Source organism: Pongo abelii, chromosome 1 (assembly GCF_028885655.2).
Source record: "Pongo abelii isolate AG06213 chromosome 1, NHGRI_mPonAbe1-v2.0_pri, whole genome shotgun sequence".
NCBI lineage: Eukaryota > Metazoa > Chordata > Mammalia > Primates > Hominidae > Pongo > Pongo abelii.
Genome location: NC_071985.2, coordinates 224,002,525 through 224,018,502, shown reverse-complemented (window position 1 = coordinate 224,018,502; position 15,978 = coordinate 224,002,525). Strand labels below are relative to the sequence as shown.

General features: G+C 46.4%; 1 protein-coding gene across 15 annotated transcripts in view; it reads left to right on the top strand.

Moving 5' to 3' along the window:
* Positions 1-553: 553 nt before the first annotated feature.
* The window catches only part of KIF1B (kinesin family member 1B), a 173,883-nt gene continuing 158,458 nt past the window's right edge, over positions 554-15,978 (top strand). For 9 of the 15 annotated variants that reach the window (XM_063720047.1, XM_054556605.2, XM_063720043.1 and 6 more), the window contains exon 1: positions 949-1,350. The gene's annotated coding sequence lies outside the window, so the exon portion shown is untranslated. Of the gene's footprint in view, positions 1,351-6,529; positions 6,577-15,978 lie in introns of all 15 variants that reach the window. The other 6 variants (XM_024253261.3, XM_009235399.4, XM_063720050.1 and 3 more) reach the window with 3 other exon arrangements.

The window sequence follows — 15,978 nt, the reverse complement described above, 5'->3', positions numbered from 1 at the left end:
ACAATAATACTGTATTTAATTCAGGGGAAGACATGTGATTTTACTTTCAATGTCTGCTAGTAAATAAAAAAAATTCACAACCTTATAAAGTAATAGTGCTCGGCCTGGGCCTGATAATTGAATATATTATCACTGAAGATTATATTTTATTAAGTACTGAATTGAACTGTTTCTGAACAGTGAGATTTTTCTTTCCAGCTGAACCTAAATCTGATTTTAAAGAAATCACTGCTCATGCTTTTGTGTCCTCCGGGTTTCTGACTTCCACTCTCCCTCCTTCAAGGGCATCTCCCAGAAGGGGGCTGGGCTCATTAACTCAGGGACGGTGCAAAGCGTTTGTTCCTCTCCTCACAGCCCTTCCGCGGTCTCCCAAGGAGACAAGTGGAATGCCCACCAAGTCATGCTTTTCCATTACTCATTCCGCCTTCTCTCCCGAGGTGGCGCGTGGGAGGTGTTGTGCTCGGGTTCGGTAAGAATAGGCCAGGCAGCTTCTCGCGGGATGCGCTCATCCCTTCTCGGGGTTCCGCTCCCACCGCGCCGCGTTCGGCCGGTTCCGCCTGCGAGATGTTTTCCGACGGACAATGATTCCACTCTCGGCGCCTCCCATGTTGATCCCAGCTCCTCTGCGGGCATCAGGACCCCTGGGCCCCGCCCCGCTCCACTCAGTCAATCTTTTGTCCCCGTATAAGGCGGATTATCGGAGTGGCTGGGGGCGGCTGATTCCGACGAATGCCCTTGGGGGTCACCCGGGAGGGAACTCCGGGCTCCGGCTTTGGCCAACCGGCACCCACTCACTGCGCCGGCCCGAGGGCCACTAGGGGGCGCTCGATGTCCCTGCAGCTCCCCGCAGCAGCCCCACTCCCCGGCTCCCCCTGCGATTGGCTGGCCGCCCCGAGCTCTGTGCTGTGATTGGCCACAGCCCGTGTCCGTCGCGGGCGCCGGGGCGGATACGAGGTGACGCGCAGCGGCCCAGCTCGGGGCGGTGTCCCGCGCTGGCGACTGCGGGCGGAGTTTCGCGAGGACCGAAGCGGGGCAGTCTGACGGCAGCGGTCCTGGGAGTCGCCCGAGCGCGTCGGAGCCGCTCCCCGTCCTCCGCAGCAGTCACCGCCGGCCGTCGCTGCGCCCTGGCCTCCCGCACTCGCGCACTACTGTCCGCCGCCCACCGCCGACCGCCCACCTCCCACCTCGATGTGGTGCCGGGCTGCTGCGTGATGGGGCTGCGGAGCGGCGCCCTGCGGCTCGCGGCGGCCGCTGTTCGAGCTGAGGTGCGTTGGTGCCCGGCCCCCCGCGCCCCCGCGCTCCGCGGCTCCTGTTGACCCGGTCCGCCCGTCGGTCTGCAGCGCAGCTGAGGTAAGGCGGCGGGGCTGGCGCGGTTGGCGCCGCGGCCGCGGGGTTGAGGAGGGGGCCGCTTCCGCGGGGAGGAGCGGCCGGGCCGGGGTCCGGGCGGGGTCTGAGGGGAGATAGCGCGGGACGGGCGCCGGGTGCGGGAGCCTCGCCCTCGGGGGAGGGGACCCCTCCCTAGGCCAGCAGCGAGTCTCGGGCTGGCGTCCAGCGGTCGGCTGGGGCCCCCGCAGTGCCCTGCACCGGCCCTCCGTTTCCCCCGCGCTGCCAGGCCCCGGCTGTGCCCAGCGCTCTCCAGACCCGCCGCTGCCGGGCCGTTCCCTGGGCTCCGCGCACGTTGCAGCCCGGGACGGCTGTGCTCCGTTTGAAGCCATCGTTTCTCATTTTCCCTCTCCCCTTTCCTCCTTTGTGGTGGGCATCGGGCTTCGGCTGGGAATGTGGTTATGCCCTTTGCCAGATGGCGATAGGAAAGGTCATCGCTTGGCGCTGGGGGAGCCGAGGGCTCGAGGCCTGGAAAGAGGGGTGCGATAGGAGGGAGGGGGCTTGTTGGATGCTGGCCAGGTGTGAGGAAGGCTGGTGTGGTCCCGGCGTTCAGCCGACTGGGATTACTCGGGCAGCCATATTGGGAGGATGATCTGACAAATCCTTTAGGAGCTAAGTCCAGTTGCTGGAAGGCACCGAGTGACAGCCCTGGCAGCTTTCAGGGTGACTGGCCAGACCAGAAGCCAAGTTGTGGGGGGTTGGGAGGCTGCTTGAGCAAGCTAGTCATTGTTCATGCAACACAAAACATTCCCGCCCCTAACGCCAGAATGGAGCTTCCAGATCCCTTTTTTTTTTCCTTGATTGCTAAATGAGCTTCCAAGGTAAACTGCCTTCAAGATTCCATTCTTGTTGGGGTGAAATTCCGTGTTTCTCTATTCATCTTCTGCGTCCAGTGCGGGGGCTGTGAAAGGCCTGCTGATGCTTTACATGTGCATAGGCCAATCTGAGAATTGCTAAGGCCACTGTATCAGTATGGAGGTCTCGAGTAGCCGTAGAGCATTGGATGGATAGATTTTCAGAGTCGCTCAACTTGCAGAGAAGAAGTAAACCAGAGTATTCTGATAGTGGGCGAAGCTAGTGGCGGCATTTCTGAGGACGCAGGCTGTCATCTTTGTGGAATCTCGAGGTAGCTGAAATTAGATTGTCAACAGATCCCTTGCTCATATCTCTTACTGCTCTGGGCAGCTGTTCTGCCACCATTGAACATTCCGCTTTGTGTCATGATGTGCCTGTCTGAGCCTGATGAAAGTGTGCTGATGAGATTTGAATAACTCTTAAGAGGTGATATCATGGTGGATATTTTATTTAAAGGCTGGCATTTTGTCTCCTTAGTTTAGTCATAACAAAATCTATTTCTTGTGTTCCTCTAAGAAGTGAGGTGGTGCTTTCTGATTAAGTTGGTATGGTTGTTGGATTATAGAGCAAGTGTTGTTAATGTACTGTTTGAAGGTGGAATATGAGAATTGCACATAGGTTGGTATTGTAAGCAGGTCTGGAGATGATCAATAACTGGGTTCAGCATGAGTCTGTAGATCTGTTCTTTCCTATATCCTAGATGTGGACAGGACCTGGAGAGATGGCATGCCTGCTTTCTTCTTTGTGGCCTTTGCTTTCATTCAAGTTCAATTTGTTAATAAATAGATTCTCATAACTTCTCAGGTTGAACTATGTAAAAAATTTTGGGATGGGTGCGGTGGCTCATGCCTTGTAATCCCAACACTTTGGGAGGCTGAGACAGGAGGATCCCTTGAGCTCAGGAGTTCGAGACCACCCTGGGCAACAGAGTGGGACTCTGTCTCTACAAAAATAAATGAATAAATAAATACCTGGGCATGGTGGCTCATGCCTGTATTCCCAGCTATTTGGGAGACTGAGGTGGGAGGATTGCTTGAGGCTAGCCTGGGCAACAGCAAGACCCTGGCTAAAAAAAAAAATGTGTAGATATATATATGTGTGTGTGTGTGTGTGTGTGTGTGTGTGTGTGTGTGTATATATATATATACATTTTAAAAATTTGGATAGGTTTTGCTAAGCAAAGTCTTAACACTGTTTTTTTGTTATTTTTGTCATCAAGCTTTAGTTTTAAAACTTGTTGAACCAAATGTAACTTCAACAGAAACTAGTGTTTTTTGCATTACACTAATATGAGAGAAATACAGAATGTCTGTTTTGAAATTCCATGCCCTAAGTTAGAAATATTTCGAAGTTTTTAATTTTTAGAGTTACTTTATTAGTATAAAGATCTGAACATTTTTGATTAAAAATAATTTCAGCATTTGGTAAAATCAGACCTGATTGTGAATCTGATATGAAGGCTAGATTTTATGAGTATGTGTAGCTCTGCTCTGATGAGTGTTTTTCCAAAATTTATCCAATTAAGTATAGCTTTTAAGGCTTAGAACAGACTGTTTTTCCTTTTCAAGACCAGATGTGAATGCACTTTTCCTTTTTTCTCGCTTTCTTCTTTCCCATTTTGATTTCGTGCAGGGAATAAGTGTCCAAGAAAGTCTGCCAACGGAGTCTGTCTTAAGGCCAAAGCTTTTTAGTCCATTTTCCCACTGTGGTCTTGTCCTGGGTACAAAGTAAAGGACAATGGGCCCCCTGCCTTCCTATTTGTAATCCCCTTCCCAGGCTGCTAATCAAAGTAGATCTTTTCCAGGAGGAAGCATATACTTTTGGTCTTGTAAACTAACATGGTATAATTTCATAATGCTCTGAAGTTATTTTATGTCTATTTCATGTATTTCTCTTTGAAAGATGGCCTCGTTTGAACAGATACTGGTGAATATCTGGATTCTATGAAAGAGTGTGAATAAGTATGCATACTTCTTGAACTTTTTTTGTGCAGCTTATCGGGATAGAAGAGAAATTAAACAGATGTGACTGTGGTAGGAAAAACCTGCAAAAGGTGCCTTGGGCCGGATCCAGTGGCTCACATCTGTAATCTCAGTGCTTTGGGAGGCTGAGGCGGGAGGATTGCTTCACATCAAGAGTTTGAGACAAGCTTGGACAACATAGCAGGACCCCCATCTCTACCAAAAAAAAAAAAATCTGGATGTGGGTGGTGTGTGTTTGTAGTCCTAGTGCCTCGGAGGCTGAGTGGGGAGGATGGCTTGAGTTTGAGATTACAGTGAGCTAAGACAGCGCCATTGCACTCCACTCTGGGCTCAGACTTTGCCTGCTAAAAATAAAAAGATGCCTTGGACTTCTCGGAGTTGAACTGTTTGGTTAATGGGCCACTGATTCATTGATGCTCTTTTACTATAGGCATTACCCATTAACTGAGGGTGCATGTAGAGATTTAGTTCTTTACCTTCAAGGAACTCACACTTTACCACTTCTTTCTTTCTTTCTTTTTTTTTTTTTTTTTTTAAGACAGAGTCTCGCCCTGTCGCCCAGGCTGGAGTGCAGTGGTGTGATCTTGGCTCACTGCAACCTCCGCCTCCCAGGTTCAAATGATTCTCCTGCCTCAGCCTCCCAAGTAGCTGGGATTACAGGCACCTGCCACCACGCCCAGCTAATTTTTGTATTTTTAGTAGAGACGGGGTTTCACCATGTTGGCCAGGCAGGTCTCGAACTCCTGACCTTCTGATTCGCCTGCCTTGGCCTCCCAAAGTGCTGGGATTACAGGCATGAGCCACCGTGCCCTGCCTTTTTTTTTTTTTTTGTGGGGGGATGGAGTCTTACTCTGTCACTCAGGCTGGAGTGCAGTGGTGTGATCTTGGCTCACTGCAACCTCCACCTCCTGGGTTCAAGCGATTCTCCTGCCTCAGCCTCCCGAGCAGCTGGGACTACAGGTGCACACCACCATACCCAGCTAATTTTTGTATTTTTAGTAGAGATGGGATTTCACCATATTGGCCAGGCTGATCTCGAATTCCTGACCTTGTGATCCACCCGCCTCAGCCTCCCAAAGTGTTGGGATTACAGGCATGAGCCACTGCACCTGGGCTACCATTTCTATATAGAAATGGTGAGATAAAGTTAACTCCAACTCATTTTCATTTTAGTACAATTTAGTATCCTGATATGGTTTCCGTGATTTCCAGTCAGAGCATTTTCAAAATTCTTTGTAATGTTGTATGTACATAATACTGTACTTATTATCTAATACTCAATTGGTACTTTTACAATTGTCTTGTGGTTTTTTGTATATGTGTTTGAAGTCACAAGCTTGTAAATGTTTGATGGATTTATATATATCTATATCTATCTATCTATCTATCTATCTATATTTTTTTGAGGCGGAGTTGCACTCTTGTTGCCCAGGCTGGAGTGCAACGGCCCGATCTCGGCTCACCGCAACCTCCACCTCCCAGGTTCAAGCGATTCTCCTGCCTCAGCCTCCCTAGTAGCTGGGATTACAGGCCTGTGCCACCATGCCCGGCTAATTTTGTATTTTTAGTAGAGATGGGGTTTCTCCATGTTGGCCAGGCTGGTCTTGAACTCCCAACCTCAGGTGATCCACCCACCTTGGTCTCCCAAAGTGCTGGGATTACAGGCATGAGCCACCGTGCCCGGCCTATTTTTTGTATTTAATATCACATTGTTTATACCAAAGCATATCATTCAACCATACTATCCTCTACCATTGCCCGTTTTTTTCCCCTTGAGACAGGGTCTTACTCTATTGCCCAGGCTGGAGTGCAGTGGCGCAGTCATGGCTCACTGCAGCCTTGACCTCCTGGGCTCAAGTGATCCTCCTGTCTCAGTCTCCTGAGTAGCTGGGACTACAGGCATGCGCTACCATGCCCAGCTAATTTTTAAATTTTTGTAGAGTTGGGGGGTCTCACTATATTGCTTATTGCCCAGCCTGGTCTTGAACTCCTGAGCTCAAGTGATCCACCTCAGCCTTCCAAAGTGGGGGGATTAAAGGCATGAGCCGCTGTGCCCAGCCCCATTGCTCTTTTGGATTACTATATTGTTGGCTTAGTTCTCTCTTTCATCCAGATTTTTGACATCATCTTGGCAGATGTCAATGACTATGTAAATAAACAATAACAGAAACAACAATAGTGATAAAATAGCTTACTCATATTGAGCACTTTCTGTGTGCCAGGCTTTTTTCTAAGCACTTTACGTTTATTAACTAATTTAATCTTAATAGCAGCCATATGAAATAAATACCGTTATTTCCATTTTACAGATGAAACTAAAACAGGCCAAGTGACTTCCCCAAGATCATAAGTACTAGTAAGTAACCACTATGCTGAGTTTCCTTTGTAACTACTGTTAACTGTAAAATTTCTTGAATTGAGCTCAAGCAAACATTGGCTTCATTCTGTTCCAGTTGTTCAGTGTTATGGCCACATCTTTAACTTGTCATCATGTTAAGGTCTCAAATTCACCTTCAAGTCTTAAACTGTGATAATTGATAGCTTTCACTTTCATAATCACTTTATGCGTGTTCTCCCACTCTAAGTCTCCTAAACTGTCAGCCTCTTCCAGATTTTACTTCTTTTCCTTCCTTTTCTATACTACGACCTCTGGGTTGCATTGCTTGCAGTTTTTATTCTTTCTTATTATTCTTCAGGACTTACTATGCAGAAGCCAGCCTCACATCATCCCTACCATCCATACCCTCCATTCTTACTCTGTGTCATGGAGAAACCTGCATAGTGCTGGGGATTAGTGCCACAATTAATGTGTAGTCCGAGGTCTCCCTTAAATCTGTCTTTGGTCCCTGTCGGAGCAGTTCTGCTTAGTTCCCTCCTCATTTCTCCACAGTTGCTATTATAAAATCTGGACCCCTTGACTCAAACCTCTCACTGCCCCATGCTTGGCAGAATACCTTGCCTGCCACCTCATAGGAAAAAAGGGCATGAACTCCCTGAGCTTTCCCTTCCTCTACTTACAAACTTCTCTGCCCTCTTTCTTCCGTTCTTTCCCCCAGTGTGAGAAAGAGGTTACTCTGTCTTGGCCTCTGTTAGGGATAGCACTGTTCTAATCTGTAGGAACTTGCAGTATTGGTTACTCTTCTTTTCCCTGCAGTACTTCCCCACTTTCTTTTTTTTTTTTTTTGAGACAGAGTCTTGTTCTGTCACCGAGACTGGAGTGCAGTGGCTTGATCTTGGCTCACTACAACCTCTGCCTCCCGGATTCAAGTGATTCTCCTGCCTCAGCCTCCCGAGTAGCTGGGATTACTCAGCGTGTGCCACCACGCCCAGCTAGTTTTTGTATTTTTAGTAGAGATGGGGTTTCACCATGTTGGCCAGGCTGGTCTGAAACTCCTGACCTCAGGTGATCTGCCCGCCTCTGCCTTCCAAAATGTTGGGATTACGGGCGTGAGCCATTGTGCCCAGCCTTTTCCACTGTTCTTGAACACACTAGGCACAGTCCTACCATAGGGCCCTTGCTCTTACTCTTTCTTTTTCTTTTTTTTTTTTTTGAGACAGTCTTGCTGTGTCTCCCAGGCTGGGGTGCAGAGGTGCAATCTCCTGGGTTCAAGCAATTCTCCTGCCTCGGCCTCCTGAACAGCTGGGATTATAGGCACCCGCCACCAAGCCTGGCTAATTTTGTATTTTTAGTAGAGATGGTGTTTCACCATGTTGGCCAGGCTGGTCTTGAACTTCTGGCCTCAGGTGATCCACCTGCCTCAGCCTCCCAGAGTGCTGAGGTTACAGGCGTGAGCCACCGCACCCAGCTGCTCTTACTCTTTCTTCTGCCTGGAATACTTTTCCCCTGAAATCTGCTTGGCTAACTCCTTCACCTCTTTCAAGTCTTTGCTTAAATCTCAGCACATCAGCAGGCCCACCCTGACTTCATTTATGCACCTGCACAGCAATCCTTCCCACCATCACAATCTTGATCCCCCTGACTTTGCTGTACTCCCCCATGATGCTGATTACATTCTCGATTCTCTATACCTGATTTATTAATTTTAATGTCCTCCCTCTCCCTACTAGAATGTAAATTCCTCCATGACAAGGAGGTTTATCTTTTTTGTTCACTGATTATTTTCCCCAGGAACTGCCTGTTGCATTGTAGGCACCCAGTAAATAGCTATTGAATAAAGTATAGAAATGTGCAAGTCTTTCCTATTACAAATAAAGGGCTGGGGGGAGGAAAAGCCCTCCTTCGTTTCTGTTCCTTCCAATAAAATCCTTTCATTCCTATTTGCTCTCTCCTGCTCATCATAGCCAGGCTCTGACAGTGTCATGGATACTGGCATTTCCCACTTCTGTGCCAACCCATTACAGGCTGGCTTCAATGTCCCCTCCTGCCCTCCACTTCATGGATACTGCCCTTGCTCTGGTTTCCAGCCTTTATTGCTGAAACCAGGAGGCACACTTCACACTTTTGCAGTACTAAGTATGTTACTCATTTCGTTTTTTTCTTCCTTGAACTTTTGGCTACTTCTGTTTGTGGGCTGGTGTCAGTCTTCTGAAACTGCTGTTTTTCTGGCCGCTCACATGGCTATTAAATTCATTCAACATAAATCTTTGTGCAACTTTTTTTTTTTTTTTTTTTTTTGAGACAGAGTCTCGCTCTGTCATCCAGGCTAGAGTGCAGTGGTGTGACCTTGGCTCACTGCAGCCCTCATCTCCCGAGTTCAAGCGATTCTCCTGCCTCAGCCTCCCGAGTAGCTGGGATTACAGTCATGCGCCACCACGCCCAGCTAATTTTTGTATTTTTGGTAGAGACAGCGTTTCACCATGTTGGCCAGGCTGGTCTTGAACTCCTGACCTCAAGTGATCCACCCGCCTTGGCCTCCCAAAGTGTTGGGATTATAGGCGTGAGCCACAATGCCCAGCCGATCTTTATGTAACTTTTAAAAGCTTGCTGTGTCGTTTGGTTTTATTTGTTTTTAGGAACTAGAACTTTGACTACACAACATATTTACAGTGTTAATAGCAGAATAGGCTATTACAGGAAGTTTTTATTTATTTATAATTTATACCAGTTACTACTTCTAGAAAGGATTTGAGCAGCTTACTACAAATATATACAGTGAAGCTATTAAAATATAAATAAGTAAAAAATTATGTAACAAGAAAAAGTAAATGTATAGGTTGCCTCGGCTAATGTGGTTATTGTAATTTAATTTGGAAACATGGAATTTAATGCAAAAAGGGAAAGATAAATTGTACAATTTTCATTCTGGTAAAAGAAAGCCTAGTAGTTTGTCGAGAGAAACCTTTTTTCCTAGTATTAAATTCTAAAGATGTTCTAAGAGAAAATTGTTATAAACATCCTGATATAAAGATATGTACCGTTGGGCGCGGTGGCTCATGCCTGTAATCCCAGCACTTTGGGAGGCCGAGGCTGGTGCATCACTGAGGTCGGGAGTTTGAGACCAGCCTAACCAACATGGAGAAACCCCGTCTCTACTAAAAATACAAATTTAGCCGGGCATGGTGGTGCGTGCTTGTAATCCCAGCTACTCGGGAGACTGAGGCAAGAGAATCACTTGAAACTGGAAGGCGGAGGTTGCAGTGAGCCAAGATCGTGCCATTGCACTCCAGCTTGGGCAACAAGAGCAAAACTCCACCTTAAAAGTAAAAAATAGGCCGGGCCTTATGGCTCACACCTGTAATCCCAGCACTTTGGGAGGCCGAGGCAGGCGGATCACCTGAGGTCAGGAGTTCGAGACTAGCCTGACCAACATGGAGAAACCCCATCTCTACTAAAAATACAAAAAAATCAGCTGAGTGAGGTGGTGCATGCCTGTAATCCCAGCTACTCGGGAGGCTGAGGCAGGAGAATCACTTGAACCCAGGAGGCAGAGGTTGTCGTAAGCCGAGATCGTGCCATTGCACTCCAGCCTGGGCAACAAGAGTGAAACTCATCTCAAAAAAATAAAAAATAAAGACTTACTAGGGCTGGGGACAGTGGCTCACACCTGTAATCCCAGCACTTTGGGAGGCCTAGGTGAGAGGATTGCTTGCACCCAATAGTTCGATATCAGCCTGGGCAGTGAAGCAGGATCTTATCTCTATTAAAGATAAATTTAGTGGCTGGGCGCGGTGGTTCATGCTTGTAATTCCAGCACTTTGGGAGGCTGAGGCAGGCGGATCACCTGAGGTCAAGAGTTCGAGACCAGCTTGACCAACATGGAGAAACTCTGTCTCTACTAAAAATACAAAGTTAGCTGGATGTGGTGGCACATGCCTGTAATCCCAGCTACTCGGGAGGCTGAGGCAGGAGAATCACTTGAACCCGGGAGGTGGAGGTTGTGGTGAGCCGAGATCGCGAGCCATTGCACTCCAGCCTGGGCAACAAAAGTGAAACTCCGTCTCAAAAAAAAAAAAAAAAAAAAAAAAATTACGTAGGTGTGGTGGCATGTGCTTGTAGTCCCAATAACTCCAGAGGCTGAGGGAGGAGGATTGCTTGAGCCTGGGAGATTGAGGCTGCAGTGAACTGTGATTATTCCACTGTACTCCAGCCTGGGCAACAGAGTGAGACCCTGTTTCAATAAATAGATAGGTAGGTAGATAGATATGTACTAAATGTTTTCAACAGCTTCTTTAAATAAAAGGAAAAAATGTTCTTCAAATACCTTTACAAAATAAAATAAAAAATAAACAGGGCAGTGATGCATGCCTATAGTACCCAGCTACTCCTGAGGCTGAGGTACAGCCAAGGAGTTTTGAGGCTGCCATGAGCTTCGCTCACACCACTGCACTCCAACCTGGGCGGTGAAAAAGTGAGACCCCTTTTCTTTGTTTTTTTTCTTTTTTGAGACAGAGTTTTGCTCTTGTTGCCCAGGCTGTAGCGCAATGGTACCATCTTGGCTCACTGCAACCTCCGCCTCCCAGGTTCAAGCTATTCTCCTGCCTCAGCTTCCTGAGTAGCTGGGATTACAGGCGCCTGCCGCCATGCCCAGCTGATTTTTGTGCTTTTAGTAGAGACGGAGTTTCACCATGTTGGCCAGGCTGGTCTTGAACTCCTGACCTCAAGTGATCCACCCACCTTGGCCTCCCAAAGTGCTGGGATTACAGGCATGTGCCACTGTGCCTGGCCAGATAGTAGTTAAAACATTTGGGGAGCGTGACTGAGTCTGTTTAGCCATATTGGAGATTGAAAATCTGATATGTCAGGAGACTACTCTTGTATAGTCCGATTCTTGGATTGGGTTAGAATACAGAAAGAAGCTTTTTTTTTTTTTTTGACATGGAGTCTCGCTCTGTCACTGAGGCTGGAGCGTAATGGTGTGATCTTGGCTCACTGCGACCTCCGCCTCCGAGGTTCAAGCAATTCTCCTGCCTCAGCCTTCTGAGTAGCTGGGATTACAGGCGTGTGCCACCACGCCCGGCTAATTTTTGTATTTTTAGCAGAGATGGCATTTCACCATGTTGGCCAGGCTGGTCTCGAACTCCTGACCTCAAATGATCTGTCCGCCTCCGCCTCCCAAAGGGCTGGGATTACAGGCATGAGCTATTGCGCCCGACCTGCTTTTCTAATATATGATTCATTTTGAACTTCCACAGCATGGCCCATGGTTAACTTTTATCCATAGAGTCAAAAATCAAGAATAAATAGTGACTACATACAGACACACACACACACAGCAATTCTTAAATTTTGGGGGGCCATTTTATCAGTATATCCATTGTCAGCAGCACAGTGTTCGGTCCGAAAACCTGCTTGGTCTTCATGGAAAGTATTGGACTGAGAGATGCAAAATGTGATATAAGGAGGACTTTTTCATAGCATCTGAAAAGGGGATCTCTAGCTACAAAAATTTATTTTTGGGTACATATTTATTCTTTAAATTATAATTCACACTTTAAAATGTAATTCAGAAGAAAATGTTATTTTTTAAATAGCTACTTGTTTCAAATTTGTTTTTGTATAACAAACTGTGCTAATATTGAATTAATTAATTAATTAATTTAGACAGTGTCTTGCTCTGTCGCCCAGGTTGGAGTGCAGTGGTGCAATCTTGGCTCACCGCAACCTGTGCCTCCCAGGTTCAAGCAATTCTCATGCCTCAGCCTCCTAAGTAGCTGGGACTACAGGCATGCGCCACCATGGCTGGCTAATTCTAGTATGGAATTTAAAAGACTGCATTTCTGTTTAATTCTAACAAATGTACTGAATAAAGTATTAGTATATGAGAGGTAAGGGAACTACTGACTGCAACATAGGGGCAGAATGAAATAAATGGAAAAGTGAGGAATCAGTAGAGTAATTTTATGGAGCAAAGGAAAAAAAAGGTATGCCCTTTTACTCAGAAAAGCAGACGGATATTAAGAAATGAATTAATGCATCCAGCTCCATGGTCTCATTTGACCTTGTCCTTGAAAGATGTGAACTTGTAATAGGTTGAGAAGGGAGATTGGGCTTCTAGGAACCCATGTGTATAGTGTAGGAAGGTGGTGGCTAGTGGAGAAGAGGGCTTAGAGTTGGGCAAGGAAAGCTGAAACCGGGGAAGTAGGTTGGATTTTGGAGGCCCTTGAACTTTTAGGTTATGCTCTGAGGCTGTGGCAACCAACTGAAGGTTTTTAAGGAGAGGCAATGGCATGAACTGATCATTTTTTTAGGAATATAATCCTGGCTGTTTTCTATAGAAAAGGGATGTTACAAACACAGACCAACCAAAAAACTAGTATTATTTCATTCTTGTTTATCACTTTACTGAAAGATCAATTTGAGTCTTCTCCTTAGATTCCTTATAATCCGAAGTGCCTTTGAGGGCAAGTGGGAATTCTACAAGATCAAAATTAAGCAATTGGGCAAAAATTGAGAAAAATTCAAATGAATTAGACCTAAATGTTTTATTGTCTCTTTAATGTTAGTGAATGCTTCTGGAATTTTTGCTCCATTCCACTTTCCTAACACTTCTAATTGTATGTCACAAGGAAAAGTGGTCAGCAGAACAGTTTAGAACTCAGGCTGTGTAAGTGATTTAGAGTATGTATGGTTACCTTTTCTACCTTTCTGCTCTGGCTTTCAAAACTTGGAAGATGTATTTTTTTGCTAATTATTAAGAAATGTTGTTTTCCTATAACTTCTTAAAAATACTCTATAGGCCAGGTGTGGTGGCTCACGCCTGTAATCCCAGCACTTTGGGAGGCTGAGGCGGGTGGGTCACGAGGTCAGGAGTTCGAGACCAACCTGGCCAACATAGTGAAACTCTGTCTCTACTAAAAATACAAAAATTAGCCAGGTGTGGTGGCACACACCTGTAGTCCCAGCTACTCTGGAGGCTGAGGCAGGAGAATCGCTTGAACCTGGGAGGCAGAGGTTGCAGTAAGCTGAGATGGCTATTGCACTCCATCTAGCCTGGGTGACAGAGTAAGACTCTTTCTCAAAAACAAAACAAAACAAAACAACAAAACAAAAAACACGTCTGTAAAATTATTGTTTCTCGCTGGATTTTAAACTTGATTTCAGACTTACATAATTTTTCTTTAAAGGAGCAGGGAGTTTTGAAACTAAATCTTTGATGGATGTCTATTATAATGGATACTGTTTATAGTAGTAGAGAAGTGACAGAATAACTCTCTGTAGTCCACTTAACTGTAGCTTTGAATGACTGGATAAAATTTTCACTAAATTTTGAAGATGGTTGCAAGGTGTTTATTTTATTTTATTTTTTTTATTTTTAGACGGAGTCTTGCTCTGTCAACAGGCTGGAGTGCAGTGGTGCGATCTTGGCTCACTGCAGCCTCTGCCTCCCGGGTTTAAGCAATTATCCTGCTTCAGCTTCCGGAGTAGCTGGGACTACAGTCACGTGCCACCACACCAGCTAATTTTTGTATTTCTAGTAGAGATGGGGTTTCACCATGTTGGCCAGGATGGTCTTGATCTCTTGACCTCATGATCTGCCCGCCTCAGCCTCCCAAAGTGCTGGGATTACAGGCGTGAGCCACTGCGCCCGGCCTGAAGTTTTTACCATGAGACAGTAAAATCAGAAAAAATATTTAGGTTTAGGTTGTTTTGGGAAAGTAATTAAATATAAACTTCTAAAAAGGATAGATGTTATTAGCACACAACAATGCCCGGCTAATTTTTGTGTTTTTTTGTAGAAATAGGGTTTCATATGTTGCCTAGGCTGGTCTTGAACTCCTGAGCTCAAGCCATCTGCCTGCCTTGGCCTCTGAAAGTGCCAGAATTACAGCAGGTGTGAGCCAGAGTGTACAGCCCTGACCATGGTTTTTGTTTGTTTGTTTGTTTGAGATGGAGTCTTGCTCTGTTTACCAGGCTGGAGTGCAGTAGTGCGATATCCCAGCTCACTGCAACCTCCGCCTCCTGGGTTTAAGCGGTTCTCCTGCCTCAGCCTCCCGAGTAGCTGGGTTTACAGGTGCGTTTCACCACGCCTGGCTGATTTTTTGTATTTTTAGTAGAGATGGGGTTTCACCATGTTAGCCAGGATGGTCTTGATTTCCTGACCTTGTGATCCACCCGCCTCAGCCTCCCAAAGTGTTGGGATTACAAGTGTGAGCCGCCGCGCCCAGCCTGTTTTGTGTGTGTGTTTTTTGAGATGTTGTTGGCTCTGTTGTCCAAACTGGAGTGCAGTGATGGAATCATGGCTAATTGCAGCCTCCAACTCCTGGGCTCAAGTGATGTATCCACCTCAGCCTCTCAAGTAGCTGGGATTACCCGTGTGCATGCCGCCACACCCAGCTAATTTAAACAAAAATGTTTTTTGGTAGAGAGTGTCTCAATATGTTGCCCAGGCTGGTCTTGAACTTCTGGCCTTGAGCGATTCTTTCACTTCAGCCTCTCAAAGTGTTGGGATTATAGGCGTGAGGTACCATGCCTGGCCCCAATTTATGTTTTTTATTTAATGCTGTTTAAATGTTAGTTTGTTGACATCCAGTTAAATAGGAATTCAACCAAAAAAAGTAACTATTGTATTCAAGACCTATCCTGTGTTGTAGGGCAGCTGTCCCCATTCTTTTCAGCCCCAGGGACTGGTTTTGTGGAAGACAGTTTTTCCACAGACAGGATTGGGGTGATGGTCTCAGGATGAAACTGTTCCACCTCAGATCATCAGGCATTAGATTCTCATAAGGAGCGTGCAACCTAGATCCCTCAGATGCACGGTTCACAATAAGGTTTGCACTTGTATGAGACTCTGATGCCACCGCTGACCTCACAGGAGGAGGAGCTCAGGCAATAATGCTCGCTTGTCCACCGCTCAACTCCTGCTGTGTGGCTGGTTTTTAACAGGCCGCAGACCTGCGCCACTCTGTGGGGTTGAGGACCTCTCTTGTAGAGGATTCGAAACTTGACTAAGGCTGGCTGTGGTGGGACATGCCTGTGTAGTCCCAGCTACTTGAGGCTGAGGCTGCAGTGAGCTGAGATGGTTCCACTGCACTCCAGTCTGGGTGGACAGAGTGAGGCCTTGTCTTAAACAAACAGACAAAAAATTAGCCAGGCATGGTGGTGCATGCCTGTAGTTGCAGCTGCTTGGGAAACTGAGGCAAGAGAGTCGCTTGAGCCTGGGAGGTTGAGGCTGTAGTGAGCCATGATTCCCTTGACAGAGCAAGACCTTGTCTGAAAAAAACAACAAAACAATAAAAAAAGTAATTTATTCTGCCTTGGGTAAGGTCAGTGATTTGAAAAGTGTTAAATAGAGGAGCAATTGTATTTGGTTTTGGGGTGGAGAGAATCCGTCAAGACTTTAGACAGGAGCAAGTGAGA